The sequence below is a fragment of the Pimephales promelas genome, chromosome 5, assembly GCF_988280905.1.
Source record: "Pimephales promelas chromosome 5, fPimPro1.hap1.1, whole genome shotgun sequence".
NCBI lineage: Eukaryota > Metazoa > Chordata > Actinopteri > Cypriniformes > Leuciscidae > Pimephales > Pimephales promelas.
In genome coordinates, this window is record NC_142773.1 from 2,238,602 (window position 1) to 2,245,717 (window position 7,116).

At 44.7% G+C, this 7,116-nt stretch overlaps 1 pseudogene; it reads left to right on the forward strand.

Annotated features, from left to right (window-relative positions):
• The first annotated feature begins 621 nt into the window (after window positions 1-621).
• On the forward strand, window positions 622-6,906 carry LOC148978814 (uncharacterized; annotated as a pseudogene).
• Window positions 6,907-7,116: the final 210 nt, after the last annotated feature.

The following is a 7,116-nucleotide window of genomic DNA, read 5'->3' on the forward strand; positions in this document are numbered from 1 at the left end:
CGCATTTCCGCACGTATTCTCACGCATTTCCACACGTACCATCTCCTCCAACGTCTTCTGTCATTTCTGCCTTTCAGTTTTAGTAATTTCACTAAAATGAACTGTTTTTCCACCCCAATAAGCTCCAACTCCAACATGATCCACTCTCTTTCAGTCGCTATTGCTTGTAGTAACCTAGCCGCGAGGAATCTAAACACAGTGGAACATTAAAACCCTCCGCCGCCAACTAGCGTTTCGGAGCAGTACTGCAGAGCAACAAATACCTGAACGCAGAAGTATAAATGCTCACGACGGCGTCGCCTACGTGCGAAGCCAACGCCGTACACTACGGCGTACCCTCGACGCAGAAGTATAAATTGGCCTTAACTCGCGCTCTCCCCTTACTTCCTTTTCCCCCGAAGCCCGCAGAACATGTCAAAATAAAAGTCCCACTTAATACATTTTGTAAATCTAATTTAAACTAAACAGGACTATAAAAATATATACAAAAATGTACTAGAAAAATTATCAAAGTCTGTTACAGAAACGAAAATTGTTATATGGTTGTATAAATTCTGATCCACAACTGCTAGTTGGAGAAACATCTGAATTGCAGCAGGAAAAAAAGAGAAGTTGCTAGTAATGTTTCAAAATAATGAAAGTGATGTAAAGTCAATATATGACTTAATGACTTCTACTTACACCTCTCAAAGAAACAACATCCAATCTGGAAAGGAAACCAAAGATTTACTTGATGAGTGGCCATATCTTTTTCAGCCAGCAGGAATGAAAGCACACTTTAAAGAGCTCACTGGCGTTGACATAAACAACAGCTTTGAAGAATCAGCTTCCTGTAAATTCAGAAGAATATTGGACTACTTTCAATTTCAGTGCACAGAAAGAGCAAGCAGAGCAGACAAAGTATAGAGCTGGAGGGGATCATGTTTGTGGGGCAGTGATGTTGCTGCTAACCCATTTCAAAAATTACCAAGACCACTTTCTTGTGATGGTAGAAGACACCCCAGATAGCAGACTGACATTGAATCAACGTGGAAATATGACATCGAAACAACGTTGATCTGACATTGTTTTGCTCATCGAATTAACGTTGAACCAACGTCAGATGCGTCATTCTTTCAAAACTAACGGAAAATCAACTTGAAATCAACGCGTTGTTTCAACGTTATGAAAGCAAACCAATTTTCGATTTCATTTAGCTTTGAAGAATGCCGCGTCTGACGTTGGTTCAACGTTAATTCGATGAGCAAATCAACGTTGTTTCAATGTCATGAGAGACGTCGTTTCCACGTTGATTCAATGTCAGTTTGCTATCTGGGACCTCTGTTCCAAGTGATATATGCTCAGAACAGCTTCCAGCAACACCATGTATAGTAGTGTGTGGTGGGTATTATTTACAACTGTGTATCACACGAAATACGTTCTGAGGAAACTATTTTGCAAATCGTAATTACGTTACATGCCAACATATAAGCAGTGCTATTACGTTTGTCCTTAACGTAATACTATTGCAGTGCTATTACGTTTTTCCTGAACATAATACATCCAAGCAGGTTTCTTTACTATTTATGCATAATCGTGGCATTAAAATTTTGACTCTTTTGCATTCAACTGTCATATCAATTAAAGGTATAGCGGAGGATCTTTCCGAATTTTAGAGAAGACCCGCCCTCTCCAATTTTTAAAAAAAAATGCACATGGACAAACACAACACTCTTGCTCCCGAGAGGAAACGTCTATTATGTCTTACACAATTATGTTGCAAATTCTAAACTAACTCAAAAACATTCATAAAAAAAGACAACATGTCAAATGCCCTTCCGTGTTTTATTTACTTGATCGATTGAGTGACCGAGGACTCAAGACATGGTATGTACAACCCTGTATCACACGAAATACGTTCTGAGGAAACTATTTTGCAAATCGCAATTACGTTACATGGCAACATATAAGCAGTGCTATTACGTTGGTCCTTAACCTAATAGGCTATGTCTCATTGTTAATAATACGTTATTTTTATACATAGTTGCATATGTAATGGAGAAGTAGCTTGTTGCATTTGTGTAATAATAAACACACAAGGTTTTAGAATATGAACACATGAACACACAAGGTTTTAGAATATTTCAGGGTGATACCATTTATCATTTGGTCTAAAGGCTACTTTAGACAAATTGAGATGTTTACCGTGTCTATCCGGTGCATGACTTGTGCCAGGGATGAGCACGTACGACGGCCTTATGTAAACATATCACCAGAATGATTGTGTCATGAAACTGCACATGGAACATGGACAGAGGTGATCCAAACGCAGGCTTTATTAAAGAGGAGAATCCAGAGACAGGTACAAGGAAACAGGCAGGGGTCAAAACCAGGTAAGCAGTCCAGATCAGCAATCAAACAATTCAGGGATAAGGCAAACGGGAGGACCAGATACAGGCAGAGAGTCCAGGAACCGTGAAACTAGGGAATACTAAGGAAACTAGAAGATACTAGAAAAACACTAGAAGCAGTCAGATACTAGACACAAACAATACTGAGCACCGAACAAAGGGGAAACTCGGGCTTAAGACAGGTGAACTAAACAAGATGATAAAACACAGGTGCATGAAATAAACCATAATCAGTCCAGGGTAAAACAAGAAAGAAACAATAAACTAGGAAGGAGTGCCCCCCAGAGGCTCAAGCGGGCACTCCAGCCGCAGATCATCACATAACCCCCCCTCTAAGGAGCGGCTTCCAGACGCTCCTAGAACAATCCAGGCGGGGGGCAGAGTGAAGGTGATCCCGGGGGAGGGACGGAGGGCCAGGCCCGTGCAGGGGAACGGGACCCGGACACAGGCAAGGCGGGCCTGGGCCGTGGAGCGTGGGTGACCAGGTTGGAGCAGGACGTGATGGCGGCCAGGGCGGAGCAGGGCGTGATGGCGGCCAGGGCGGAGCAGGGCGTGATGGCGGCCAGGGCGGAGCAGGGCGTGAAGGCGGCCAGGGCGGAGCAGGACTTGATGGCGGCCAGGGCGGAGCAGGACGTGAAGGCGGCCAGGGCGGAGCAGGACGTGAAGGCGGCCAGGGCGGAGCAGGACTTGATGGCGGCCAGGGCGGAGCAGGACTTGATGGCGGCCAGGGCGGAGCAGGCTCAGGCAGAGACGAGGGCGGAGCAGACTCAGGTGCGGTCCATGTCAGTGTCGCCTCCAAGGCCCCCGCAGAGTACCTAGTGCCCCCCCCCAAAAAATACTTGGGGAAATTCACGGGAGGAACCTCTGGGTGGTAAACGGGTTCAGGAAAGGTCTCCCGGAGCTTGAAGGACGCAGTCAAGGTGATGCGCAGAGGCGGGGCCGGCATGGCGAGGCGCAGAGGCGGGGCCGGCAGAGCGAGGCGCAGAGGCGGGGCCGGCAGGGCGAGGCGCAGAGGCGGGGCCGGCAGGGCGAGGCGCAGAGGCGGGACCGGCAGGGCGAGGCGCAGAGGCGGGGCCGGCAGGGCGAGGCGCAGAGGCGGGGCCGGCAGGGCGAGGCGCAGAGGCGGGGCCGGCAGAGCGAGGAGTCTGGGCACGCTCACCGGGGCCTGGCGAACCAAACGAGTCCTCCTTCTCCTCCTCCTGCGGCGGCGCGTCACAGGGCTAGAAACACTCGCTGGGCTGGACAACTCACTCACTTGAAGAGGAGATGCAGCGCTCACTTGAAGAGGAGATGCAGCGCTCACTTGAAGAGGAGATGCAGCGCTCACTTGAAGAGGAGATGCAGCGCTCACTTGAAGAGGAGATGCAGCGCTCACTTGAAGAGGAGATGCAGCGCTCACTTGAAGAGGAGATGCAGCGCTCACTTGAAGAGGAGATGCAGCGCTCACTTGAAGAGGAGATTCAGTGCTCACTTGAAGAGGAGATTCACTCACTTGACTCGATTTGGACCTGGACACACTTGACTCACTTGATTTGGACCAGGACACACTTGACTCACTTGATTTGGACCTGGACACACTTGACTCACTTGATTTGGACCTGGACACACTTGACTCACTTGATTTGGACCTGGACACACTTGACTCACTTGACTCGGCCGTTGACTCACTTGACTCGGCCGTTGACTCACTTGACTCGGCCGTTGACTCACTTGACTCGGCCGTTGACTCACTTGACTCGGCCGTTGACTCACTTGACTCGGCCGTTGACTCACTTGACTCGGCCGTTGACTCACTTGACTCGGCCGTTGACTCACTTGACTCGGCTGGCACGCGCTCAGTGGAAAACTCTTGAGGCAGGAATGCAACGGAGCTCACGTGAAGTGTTAGAACAACAGGATTCATATGTCGCGTGGATTCGGGGGACTCCTCACCAAGTGCTGGTTCAACTGGGCTTTTATGTAGCGCAAACTCGGCGGAGCACGTGTGAAGCGCTGGTTCACCGGGAGACTCTAGATGCGTGGATTCAGTGGGTACCTTGTAAAATGCCGAATCGTCGGGTCCTCTGTGAAGCAAAAGTTCCAAAAAATCCACAGTAAAAAGCGAACCGCTCATGGAAAGGGCCAGACTAATATATTGGGAAAGAGTCCAGCTTGGACTCGGAAACGGTATATCAGAGCCGAGCGGTTCAGACAGTCCTCCCCGAAAGAATATCATTAAACAAAAATCATCCAAGTAGGACTGATGAGAGAGCTTCAAAAAATCCATCACAAAAACCTTTAGAGGACGTTCTCCTTGGCGGAGGCATACGATCTGTGCTGTGGGATCCATTGCAAGGTCCGTGTTCCTCTCAGCCGCTGGATCAGTAGTGGCTCAGTATTCTGTCATGAAACTGCACATGGAACATGGACAGAGGTGATCCAAACGCAGGCTTTATTAAAGAGGAGAATCCAGAGACAGGTACAAGGAAACAGGCAGGGGTCAAAACCAGGTAAGCAGTCCAGATCAGCAATCAAACAATTCAGGGATAAGGCAAACGGGAGGACCAGATACAGGCAGAGAGTCCAGGAACCGTGAAACTAGGGAATACTAAGGAAACTAGAAGATACTAGAAAAACACTAGAAGCAGTCAGACACTAGACACAAACAATACTGAGCACCGAACAAAGGGGAAACTCGGGCTTAAGACAGGTGAACTAAACAAGATGATAAAACACAGGTGCATGAAATAAACCATAATCAGTCCAGGGTAAAACAAGAAAGAAACAATAAACTAGGAAGGAGTGCCCCCCAGAGGCTCAAGCGGGCACTCCAGCCGCAGATCATCACAGATTGACACTTAGGTGGACCAATAGTATAGACTACCCACCCGGAAAAAGAAAATCCTCCGCTATACCTTTAAGTTTTCCTTCTAATTTATTAATATAATAGACCAACGTTACTCATAAATATATAAAAAGCATTTTCTCCAATAAAACACAACATACTGATACATTCACAAAAGACATACATTTTATTAGCTTGATGTAAACCAAATCCTAGAATCCATACGTTGTTTGCAAGAAACAGATCCAAATCCAGCATTTTATCCAGTGATCTTCATCTTCATTTCTCAGCAGCGACCGCAAACGTCAAATCTGGTGATTAATTCAAATTCAAATAATGCGCCTTCAAGAAGCGTTACGACATGTTTTACGGCAGTGATATCAAACGCTCATTGGCTCTCGCCTGCTTCGTCACAGATTGCGACATGCCGTGTTTCAGTCGGTGTAGTACATTCACATTTGAAATGGAGAAGAGCGCGCGCCTTCAGACAGAGAGCGAACCGAAATCAGATTAACATTTTGGATTAACGTTAATAACTTTAATTCTGATCTGTACCTCATACACAACTACTATAATACTGCCAGAGGACTGCGACTGCAACGCATCATCATGTGAACGACTTTTGGTAATGTTAATAATAAATAAATAAATTATTGTGAAATGTATCTGTCTGTTATTTTTTTTTTTCTTAATTGTGTTACCTACGTGCTAGTTTTAAGGAATGGTTATGGTTAGGTTTAGGGATAGGAGTGGGATTAGTGGCTCAAAATATGTTTAATGCTAAAACTCATTTAACTACACATCTCTGTCCATTACGTGTTATCCTTTTTATATTCTGTATAAAATAATTATGTTTTTGGGAGTAGGATTAAGGGGTCTTGTTACATTTATCTTTAAAAGTGAAAGTATACAGATATCGTTATGATATGAAACATATGTAAATAGTTAACATTTTGTAGAGCTACAGCTCTGTAAAAACTTAATAAGGTTACGTTTAAATGTTGCAAATACGTCCATATTATAAGTTTTAGCATCTATCCAAACGTACAAAAACGTACGTTACATATCTTTGAAAATAACGTATTAAATCTACGTATTAACAATGAGACATATTACGTTAAGGACCAACGTAATAGCACTGCTTATATGTTGGCATGTAACGTAATTGCAATTTGCAAAATAGTTTCCTCAGAACGTATTTCGTGTGATACAGGGTTGATTATTTACTATGATCTTGCAACACAATAATTCTTGGTTTCGGGTGACCTGAACTCACATTCTGTTAAATATTATGTCTTCCTGATTTTGTGTTTGTTCAAAGGAGAGAACCCACTGACAGCCAGTGTGTACATGGTAGCAGTGGACCAGATGATTGTAAATGACCATCTCTTGAGTTTTACAGAAGCCCTGTATCTGATGTTCTCTCTTTACTATATATTGAACATCAGTTACCCTGTACCCTGGCCACACTAGAATTCTTGCAAAGGTAATTCATAGACTGCATTCCTTTGGTCAAGAAGCATACAACAATTATTTAAGGATATGGTTTTTGTTGTGTTTAGGTGCATCTTTAGGATAAATCCTCATAAAGGTACCAAGGTGGAAAAGAGAGAGAAAAAGAGAGCGTACTCTGTCAACCCCAGAGTATCGAGTCTGACGTCAAAAATTGCTGCATTTGACTGGGGAGAGTAACAGGTATAGAAGCTCTGTTGTCTTTTATAGTAGAGGTAGACTTTATCTTCTGTTTATCATTCATCTATGATAAAGTGCACCAAGGGACAATCATTTTTATAATTAACTCCAATAAATGTGATGTAATTTTCTGTCACCCAAACTGAGTATTTGGTTAAGGCTTGTTGCTGTTTCTGCTTTTCTTTTAGTTTGGGTTTTAATTATAACTGT